Raw genomic sequence first — 11,781 nt, 5'->3', positions numbered from 1 at the left:
ATAGAAATCATAACCTTAGGGAGCAATCTAACCTGCAAAAAAAGTTATTAAAAATCTATTTATATTGTCATGGAAGATTTCTTTCCTCTTTGTCATTTGATAATAGACACCTTTTTAAGAACTGAGATATTTGCTTTATAGTGTCAATCTTTAAAAGTTCAAAAATCTATCTATCTACCTATCTATCTATCTATCTATCTATCTATCTATCTATCTATCTATCTATCTATCTATCTATCTATCTATCTATCTATCTATCTATCTATCTGATGAAACTCTAGCTTTCTTGTCATTCAAAGCTATGAGCTCGTGATGCCTCGCAGCGCGTATCTACTGTGCGGCGCGAGCTCCTTGTATGGAGCGACACGCGTGATGAAGATCGCGCGCAGATGGGTGGGGGGCGTGTGGAAACTGATCCGCCACAGCGCGCACGGTCTAAAACAGACTCTGTTAACATACTGCCAATCCGGAGAGACACGGAAACGCCCCGCACCGGACTCCTCTTGCCAGTCTCCACATCTCTGGAGAAACATCTGAACTAACTCAACAGGGCAAAGGCTGAAGTAGCTGGAGGGACCAAACGCATCTGAGATTTGTTTGTGGAAGTATAGCGGCGCTCATGGCGGCAGCTCGGCTGCTTTAGGAGGGTTACTTCAGTGGATTTTAGTGGGACAAACTCGTCTGTTGGATGTCAGTCAGAAGAATAATGGATGCACTCAGATTGTCCGCTGCTATTCTTCTACTTCTGTCTTTATTCAGCTGTGGAAGCGCTATACAGTTTCCCGACTCCCATCTGTAAGTAGGCAGCACAAAACTTGCTATTATTGTTATGATTTCTGAGTTGTTTCACTTCTTACTATCAACATTTTTGTTGGCTATAATTGCGAAAGATTATTAAGTTTTGTATTCCAAGAGCGGAAGATATACGGTACTCTTCAAGCCAGAAGTTGCGTCTATACTGGACGCGTTTACACAGGAACGTTCCTTATGCACGTTCCGTATTCGCTATTTTGGAGACAGTTGTTTGTAGCTACACATGCGTCAGACGGACGTCTTTGGCCGTTGCGTCGCGTTTTAGTGGCGGTGTGTTAAGTTACAGTTTTTCTCAATCGATTTGACACTTTTCTCCAATGCAATGTAGTACTTCTCAAAACAATTAGCACAGCCATCCAGACTTTTTTTTTAGCTGGTGAAAATACTAGTGTTCTAATAATTTTGGCCACCACTGTATATACACGTGTGTGTTTGCTACATGAATTATCCTGAATTATTGATCTTGCCTTTCATTTACATCTTGAAATGAATTTCATTGCATTTTATCTAGACTACATATTTGCTGCACTTGCATCTTAGGAGAAGTTTGAATCCATGTTTGAAAAGCTCCTGTCTCAACATCTCCACAGGCCTCTTCCTTTCTTCCTTTGAGGCTGGTGATGTTATTCTGGACCACTATGTCAACAATGCTGCTATTCCATTTAAAATAATCTTGAGTGTCCACCTGAATGATCTCAAACCTAAATTCTGAAAAATATTTGGACATTTACAGTAAGTAACAGAAGTTGTCCCAGGAGGACTAAGAACAGATGTGATGAACAGATAAAGATCTTGACCTATTTATTTTTGGCATGTTTCGTCTGTGACATCCTATTCGTGAATGAATAATTCATTTGAGTCAGATCTTTTAAATAAATTGAAAACCTTTATCCAACCCCCCCAATAAATAAATAAAAAATAAATAAATAAAGTGTATGACTGATCCAGTTCTCAAATTAAATTCAAGGAAAAATTGAATAGTCTATATATATATTTTTATTTTTTGCTGTGGAATATATATATATATATATATATATATATATATTATATATAATATATATATATATATATTATATATATATATAAAGGTGATATTTTGGTAAATATATGTCCAAAACTGTTACCAACAATTTTGTTTTTTAAAGTAGTGCAGAAGAAAGTCATACACGTTTAAAAAGACTTGAGTGTAATAAAGTGATGCCAGAATTTGTGAGCTGTCCCTTTAAATCTTTCATATTATTTTCATTACAAACTGTAAACTGTGTAATCTTTTAACAAATGAATTCACAACATGTTTTGTGGTTTTATAACACCAGCAAGGCTGCTAGTGCCAGAAAAGTGGTCATCAAAACCTAACGCGCCATCCGTGTCCTGTGAGTTATTTTTAGTTGAGCAGAGCCTATCACCTGTCCATATTAATTCAAACTCAAGCATGTGAAACCTTACCTTTTTTTACCAATCATTATAAGATTATGTAATAAACCTTACCTTCATATGCCATGCCTGTCTGCTCTCTTGCGAGTATATCAGAGTTGCTCGACCGTGCTCTCCTTCCTGTCGCCTCATTTGCTGGCATTAAACTTCTGTACAGTTGTTGGGTTTGAGTGTGTTTCACAACATCTTCAAACTGATATAGTCCCTCTCTATGACAGATTGGACACAAGAACAGCTCAAGGCGTAGAAGCAATCGTCTGTCAAACGCAAGCAATCAGATTCCACTCTTTGCTTGAGATTGTTTGGGGTTGAGACAGAATTTGGTAATATGTAAATCACAGTCTGATGTCCTTGGGCCTGTGTCTGATCTGTGTTGTGAGCTTGTAGAGTTGACTTGAAATCAAAATCTAGTCTATTTACTTGGTCTTGTTGAATGATTTGTTGGTTTAAGTTGTTCTAAATAGACAAAATAGTCATATTAATAGTCTTAAGTCAAAATTTAATAACTTCTTTTGTTTCTAAAATGACTTTCCTTTTTAGCTGACAACCTGGCATTCTGGTATTTAACACCCATTTTCTTTCATGCAACAATCAAAACCCAACAGATAAATGGATGTTCCAACCTTTATTCCTTCCTGCTTATATCATATTTCTCTGAGAAATGTCACATTACATAAGTCTTTTTTTTTTCTTTATTGTGGCTCCCCTTCCCTTCTTTCTTGTCAGTCTGAGCCCCTTTTCCTCCTGATCTGTGTGACTACATCTTTGTGCCCAAACTCTAACCTCCTAATGCCAGAGCCTGTCTGCTTCAGATGCTCTCTGACTGCACTCTCCTCCCCAGTCTCTCTCGTCCCTTCTTAGTGTCTTGTGGCTTTTGCTGTGCTGTGAGGCAAATGATTAATGTCCTCAGATCTGAGGCTGATGTCACCCGTTCCACCCGGAAAGCTTCTCGAGAGAAGCACAAAGCAGGTAGCGCCTCTGTGCACTTTTGCCATTATTTAGATGTTATGAATTGTCATCATCTTTGCTTCTGTAATGATTTGGGACCTGTCGTCCTCCTTTTATTGAACTTTCATGGCTTTTATGATAGTAAACAGACTTTTAGCTGTGAACTTAAAAATGAAGTAAACAGTTTGCATGGCTTATTTTGAACTGAATTCATCTGATTATTATATTTTTATGCCAAAAAAAGTGCCGTCATTTACACTACCCTTCAAAAGTTTGGAATTAGTAGTATGTTTTTATATTTCTAAAAGAAGTCTTTTATGCTCACCAAAGCTGCATTATTTGCTCCATTACAATTGAAAAAGACTTGTTTTCTATTTTAATATATTTGCATGATGGCAAAGCTGAATTTTCAACATCATTACTCTTGTCATCAGTGTCACGTGATTCTTTAGAAATTATTCTAATATGCCGATTTGATGCTCAAGAAAAATGACTGTGCTGCTTAACATTTTTGTGGAAATCATGATGTTTTTTCAGGATTCTTTAATGAGTTGAAAGTTCAAAATAACAAAAAACAGATGTATTTACTGTAGTTTTTGATCAAGATAATGCATAATAAAAAATGATTTCTGTAAAAAAATAAAAAATAATACATTCTTACTGCCACCAAACTTTTAAACACTGGAGAGCAAAGTACTTATTAAAACTGATAATTTTTACTAAAAGTGACACGAATGAACAATCACTGGGTAATTCAAACTGTCAAATGGTCAAAATGCAACCAAACTTATTAATGCCTCAGTGCATGCTGGGAAAGAGGGTGTTTTGGACTGTACAAAACCATTTTCCTTGTGCAAGCCTTTGAAAAAATTTAGTTTGACTTAAAAAAAAAAATTAAAGATATTATAGTAGAATATTTTTAATGAGATGCATTACTTCTAAATGTTCATAAACATCTTTATTTATTTATTTATTTTGCTTTAGTATTACAGTGGCATGCGAAAGTTTGGGAACCCCTTGCAGAATCTATGAAAATGTGAATAATTTTAACAGTCCTGAGTAAGATATTTTACATAGAAGATGTTTACATTTAGTCCACAAGACAAAAAAAAAACAAAAAAAAAAACATGACATGATTAAAATAACCCCCTTCAAAAGTTTTGAACAGGATGAAGATGTCCAAATTTTTCTTATTTTGTTGAAATATCTTTTTTCCCCCTCCATTTAGTACTGCCCTTCGGAAGCAACAGAACATACTTGCATGTTTCCCAGAAGACAAATTAAGTACAATTTACCTTGATATTCAAATTCAGAAAGTTTTCACCCCCCAGTTCTTAATGCATCCCAAATTTTCGCATGCCACTGTATGTATTAAAACCAAGAATAATTTATTTTTACTGCCTTGACTTTGGATCAGGACATTGAGGTTGTTTCTCAGCACATGTGATGGATTGTTTGTCCATTAAACTTGATTGATGGTTCCATATAATGTTTTTTTCTGGATCTGGAGCCTCATGTTTCAGGTTTCTGGGCCCCTGGGATGACAGTACTGGATCGGTTAGCCTCTCTTCATCTTCGAATCACACTTCTACAACATTTCTGTCAGAGTCCTCGCCATGTTGCACTTTGACTACAAGCATAATCAAATTTCATGCCTAAGCAGTTCGATACAAGGGCCTTTCCTGTTTCTAGCCTTATTCCTCCCGTCTCAGAGTGCAAAATGAGCATTATTTGCCCTTTGGAAATCAGCCAGCTCACAGTCTTTGTGGCGTGGGTTTAACTTTGAACTACGGCTCCAGAGTTTTAGATCTTTCCAGAAAGAAAGGTTTTGCTAGTACATTATGTGTTTGTGCTGTGCTTATGGGTTTAGGGGCAGTTTTTTAACACCTTAGTTCAGCAGGAAGCCTTTTGTAGGTATTTGCTGAGCCCTTTGAAAACAGCTGGGACCTATTTTTGTCACTCAGACACTCGGGCAAAGTTAAAGCTCAGTCAGATTCAGGGTGAATGGCGGAGGACCAGAATGCCCCTGCCCCCCGTGTCTTTCCAATTAATATTCTTGTGCAAACTGCATAGGAGTTTTTACTTTCTTTCCACACAAATACATTTACTGTACCTAGATATGTCAGTGAAAACCTTCAATTGTTCCGTTCCATTCAGTTGATTTGTGTAAAGCTAATTATGAATGTCAAACTGTTTTTGGGAGAAAATTATATTTCTATTTATTTAATTATTTTTTTTAAATATTATTTAATGTATATTAAATATAAATGTATTTATTAATTTATTTCTGTCAATAAATATGAATGAAATGTGTAAATGTGTAAAAAATTACATGATTTATGAATTTAATGAAGCTCTAAAATCACATTTATTTATTTATTTTTATTTATTTATCACTCAATCAGTAAATCAATCATGAATTTTTAATTTAACGAAACTGTAATTGTGAGTAAACTAAATACTGTTAAATGTATTAATTTATTTATTTACATTTTAATTTAATTTAAATTTATATTTTATTGTATTATGTTTTATTTAATTTTATTTTTCTAATTGAAAATTAGAAATCCCTCGGATGACTAAATGGAGTTTTAGACAGGTTTAGACAAAGTTGTCCCCAGAGTACAGCTAAAGTAAACCCACACAGCAGAAGTCCTCCCGTTCCCATGCCCACATATAATATGTTCTATGAGTCTAATTTTGTTTTCATGGTCATGAGTGTCATAATTGTATGGTTTCAGACGACTTTATTAGTACCACAAAATGCTGAATCTATTAAATAATGCTTGATGTTTTAAAGAAAGAACTGCAAACATAAAACAAATAGAAAAACTTAATACTAATGGATGAAAATTCTTTGTTCAGACATTAAGCCATGTTTACTGTAGGACTTTCCCCCCAATCTTCCCCTACAGAATTCCCCAACAAGGTAACTGGAAACTTTGTGAATTGCTTACAGCTGTTTAAATGCCAACCAAGTTCTGTAGAAGAAGCACTGCTCTCCACCCCTAATATTACTATGAATCAATGTACAGTGCAGAAATCCACAGGTGACAGCACATATACAGAGAGTGTGCTGCTGTTTCTGAGAGCATGGAAACATGTCTGCGGGCTCATATCTCAGAATCCTTCTTCATGTGTGTTAAAGATACTCTAAATAACTAATTTTTGTAAGTGAGGTGGACAGATTGACATTTCCCCCCACAAGGCCAATATCACTGTTTATGACACTGACGCAGGAGAAGCTGTACAAAGTCCAGAACGAACAGTGAAGGAGAGATGTGTGTGTGAATTTAGCAATTGGAGGGAAACAGTGGTTGAAGAGAAAACAAGTATTTTTATGATGATAATAGCTCAAGGAATGAAAGTTAAAAGGGTAGCAAATGAAAAAGATGATGCGAAATGATAATAAGGAATTCCCAAAAGCATTTTCGTCCTGTCAGGTTGTTATTGAATGAGGACTAAAAGTACATGTCAGCGTGTGTTGCCATGGTTGCTGTATAGGGTTGAGATTAAGCGATATATTAACTTGCATTGGTGAACTTGAGATACTCTGGGCTTAACATACATGTGCATCTTGACGTGTGCTATAGTGAGACAGACAGATGTCCTGATCATGAGTGAAGGAAGGAGAAAAAGAGGGATAGAAAGGAGGAGAGATGTATTTGTGGAGACAGCCACGCTTGCCAGAGGAGATTACTAATGTGTAACGAAACCCTACACTCTCCTTGATGGACTCACTCACGCACACACACACTCTCTGCCAGCTATCGCAGGATGCACAAAGAGCATATTTAGATTTCGGCCTCACATTTTGCAATTCATTCTGACATAAATCAGTTTTAATCAGAAATTTCAATATCAGCACGTAAGGGAAGCTCAGTCCCAGGGGAGAAAGATGCATATTTTACATGCTCAACAAGACAGTCATAGACAAAAATATTACATCCAAAAAATATATATACACAGTATATTTTTATCGTAGTTTAATTCATTCCTTCCCCTTCCCACAAAATCTGACCTTTAAGAGATAGTTTATTCAAAAATATTTATATTATGTATATTTTGTCATTAATTACTCACCCCTCAGTGTCGTTTCAGCCACAGAAGACTTATGTTCATCTTTGAAACACAAATTAATTTTTTAATAAAGCTAGAGAGGTTTCTGTCTTCCCATGAAAATCAATTCCACCAAAATTTTTAAGCTTCAGAAAGTTCATGAAGACATTATAAACGTAATCCATATGAATTAAGCAAGTTTATCCAAGTTTTCTGAAGAGACATGATTAACAAATTTATTTTAGGCTTTTGTTAGGCTTTTAGTCACATATTGTTAAAGGGATAGTTCACCCAGAAATAAAAAATTGATGTTTATCTGCTTACCCCCAGGGCATCCAAGATGTAGGTGACTTTGTTTCTTCATTAGAACACAAACCAAGATTTTTAATTCAAACCGTTGCAGTCTGTCAGTTGTACAATGTAACTGGATGGGAATCAATAGGGATGTGTTCAATAAAGACGTGAAAGATTATAATTGTTTTTGTGTTGTTAAATTACATTTGCCAATACTTGTGACTTTGAAAATCAGGAGACATTTTATGACCAATTAATGTAGAAAACCAACAGATTCCAATGGCTTCACAATCTTTTTCTTGGCACTGTATCTCTTTGTGTGCATGAAATGAGTGCCTGAAAGCACGGCTATGCGGGCTGGCTCCGTTTCAAAAGTTTCTAATAATACAACAGTCTGCATTAGGAGAACATCCCTGGTCGTTCACAATGTCACTGTGACTTTGTCTGGCTCCAGCCCCTCCTACCTTGGCACAGCGGGAACGAGAGCTGCGCAAGTCGTGTTGACGGTACTGTGCCGAATATAGCGGCCACACAGAATTTGGGTTGCAGGTGGGTCACAGCGACAGCCCCATTGAACATTCTCCAGTGTTCTTTTACCTTGGGTGTCATTGCTGGTTAACAGAGCAAGCAAATGCAGCACACTGGGTTACCTCAGATTAATGTGAGTTCCTAAGAACATGGTCTTTTAATAGTCCTGCTTATATCAGTCGCTGGTAATGAATGAGTTAATATGAAATATTCATATGCAGTGTTAATGAAATTTTAGAAAATTGTGAAAATGCAAAATGACTCCCTTTGTCATTGCAATTTTTCAGAGGGTTTACCTGACTCACTTTCTCTCTCTCTTTCACACATTTCTCATATAGACAGAGATGGAACACGATTTATAGCTCTTGTATCTTAGTGTGATTGAAACAAACCTCTTCTGTTCAAGAATCTTTGCCACTGACGGGGACAAAAAGGATATTCGAAGAATGAACTGCAACTGCTTTTATCATTGTTTAGTTGCACATGCTGTCTGCGTTATTTTAGTACTTGATTCATAAAAAAATAAATCCAAATATTCAGAATTATGAGTGCTAGGGTGCAGCAGACCAGGTGTTTCCAATCTGGAGTTTTGCAATGTCCAGGAAAGCCTATGGGATCTGTGGAAAAGTGCAAAAAACAACAACAACAAAAATTTTATTTTGAATTTGATATTCGGTTATTCGATATTTCGGTTTCATTAAATTCAGAAATCATGAGATTTATCACAGTTATTTTATATTTAATTTGTCTATTAAATGCCATAGTTTAATAAATAAATATGTAAATAAAGATAAATAAACAAAATTAGTTAAAATGTACAGAATTTGTTTTTTTACAGATTCATTTTTATATATTAGATTAATCATAATTGTTTTATATCTAATTTGTCAACAGCCATAGCTTCATAAATAAATACATAAATCTATATAAAAATATGACATTTAATATTACTGTTTCACTAAATTCAGAAATCATTAGATTAATCAGTTATTTAATATTTTATCTATTAACAACCATAGTTTGCTCAGTTATAATTAACTAAAATTGATATTACGGTTTCAATAAATTCCGAAATCATGATATTAATCACAATTATTTTAGAATTAATTTATATTGACAGTCATTTTGTTAAATAGATAGCTAATTAATGAATAGATAAATTAAACTACATATGTTAAAATGTATTGAATTTGATATTACTGTTTTAATCAATAAATTCAGAAATCATTAGATTATTCACAATTATTTAATATTTTATTTATATTTATTGACAGCCCTAGTTTTATTTTTCTCTTCAGGTTTGCTTAATGTTTTCAGGATAATATTTTACATGTAATTTTTTTTTTATTCTTCACAGTAACGATCCTAATAATGTTTTTTTAATACATGGTAATATATATCTAAAAAGAAAAAGCATACCGTGTCAATTGATAATTGTCCTCTACACGATCTCGCCAAACAACAGAGTACTATGTAGTCATCCACCTTGTTTTTTTCATTTACAAATTTCACCCTCAACAAACAAGAGATGGAGCTGAGAAAGCGCTAAACAGATGTAGTGAGAGAGAAACAGCAGAGGGAGGTGGCTTGTTTATTTCTGCTTTATTGTGTCAGAATTGCTACTAGATTTTCCCCAGAGACATAATTAAATCCCACCCTATTCTTCTGTGCTGTACTTATATTCTGCTGGAATTTATTAGACGTTTGAATGACATCTGATTGAAGAGGTTTGACAAAGAAGTGGAGGTTGAAGCAGGTCAAATAAAGGTTGTTTATACTTATGGCCTGATGAAAACTATGGACTTTTTTTGGAAAACTATGCAGTGCATATATTTCATGCTCCATTTTTGCACCACTGGCTGTCTGAGTGATGGAAAAGCACAGTCTCAGCACTAAAGGCTTAAAGCTGAGCAGCAGTTGTGTGAATTGAGCTCAGTTTTAGTCACTGACATTCTGTACACACCTGTTGCTTGTTGTCAGCTGTGTTTCTGGAGTTTTCAATAGAATCTCAGGAGCATCTGTTTGTTGGTGTGAAGACTGTATAAAAAACGTGTTTGTTTGGTATGGACCACATTTTGGCACTTGTAGATCCCCGCAGCAATGTATTTTTGGGTGAACTATTCCTTTAAGAAATACTTTTGATTTTATGATACTTTTTCAGTCACTAATCTAGTTAATAAGTGTCATTGTATAGTTCATGAATTAAGTGATTTATTAGTTTATTATTAAATGGCACATTTAACTACATCTATGATTTGAAGATTTGTTTACCTTTTTGTAAAATAATACATGGTAAACAATAAGGAAACCAATTATATGTATATAAATATTCATAACAAATGAATGATAACTCTGAAGAAGAGATCTGTATAAAAATCTGAATTTATCTTCCCCCAAAAATTCTGTCATCATTTAGGGCACTGACTCACTCCAGTTAATAAGAATTTCTTTTTTTTTTTTTTTTGCTGAACACAAAAGAAGATATTTTTAAGACTCTGGAGTAGTGGAAAAGTGTTCTGTTATGGTTCTCTGTTTGGCAGTTTGACGGGCGAGTCTGGGTTTGGCAGATGCCAGGAGAATGTTACCCATCTGACTGCATTGTGCCAGCTGTAAAGTTTATTGAGGGAAGAATAATAATATGGGGTTGTTTCTCAAGGTTGGACGAAGGGAAAATGAAGGGAAATCCTAATGCATCAACCTACCAAGACATTTTGGACAATGCTATGCTTCTAATTTGTGGAAATTCCAGCATGACCAACTCTGTATTAAGTGTTTATGTATTTAGAATGCATTTCTAGTCCCTTTTGGTGTAATGGACAGGTGTGTGTCTCTATTTTACTCATCCTCATTAGATGGATGCAGTGTGGTCATGCAATGACATTGTGGCATAAGATGGAGCATGTTCATTCTTTCCTGTCTTCGCTAAACTATTTTTACAGACTCTAAATTGGTTCATAGTTTATAGTTGCAACATTCTGTAAAGGTCAGAACTGTAAAAACATTTTTTTTTACAATAAGTTATTACCATTTAGTGCTCTAAATATTAAAGTTATAGTGATATAAAGTCATAAATTTCCAAGGTATTGGAGATATGTAGGTCTAATGTGGCTCTGAACATAGAAACAGCACTCACGTCCTCAGGGAGTATAGTTAAAATAGAGAAAGAGGGCAAGAGAGAGAGAGCTTGTGTTTTGTATGATACAGTCTAAATCTTATATGTTAGCAATCCCAGCCACTTTATTTCTCTCATCCATCATATATAAAATGATTTTATATTCGTATACCATTCAAAAGTTTGAAATTTGAATTCTTTAGAATTTTCTATTCATCAAAGAAAAAAAGTATCAGTGTTCATACAAAAATATTGGGCCAGTTGAGAAAGGTTTGCACAGTTAATTTCACTTTCTCTTTCCTCTACTAAAGTAAACAGAGTTTCCGCTGAGCAGAATGTTTCAACTTGGTTCCTAATGTAATTTATGACTATATATTGTGCTGATTGTGAGTGTGCAATTTTACAAGGAAATTAAGTCTGAAGTCTTAAATGAGTCAAAGCGTATCATAAACTATTTACAGTACGTAGTGTAGCCCTGCCCCCAGCTTCCCTTTCCAGAGGACTTGGAGGGGGGAGGGACAGAACGGGATCTTATCTTAATTTTCCATTCACTGCTCCAAGTTTCCATCCTTCTTTTTTTTCACCACATCCAT

The 11,781-nt window shown here is 34.9% G+C and overlaps 1 pseudogene; it reads left to right on the top strand.

Annotated features, from left to right (window-relative positions):
- The first annotated feature begins 369 nt into the window (after positions 1-369).
- Positions 370-11,781, top strand: part of LOC109080570 — a 66,118-nt pseudogene continuing 54,706 nt past the window's right edge.

This window comes from Cyprinus carpio, chromosome B4, assembly GCF_018340385.1.
Source record: "Cyprinus carpio isolate SPL01 chromosome B4, ASM1834038v1, whole genome shotgun sequence".
NCBI lineage: Eukaryota > Metazoa > Chordata > Actinopteri > Cypriniformes > Cyprinidae > Cyprinus > Cyprinus carpio.
This window is presented reverse-complemented; position numbering and strand designations above follow the sequence as displayed.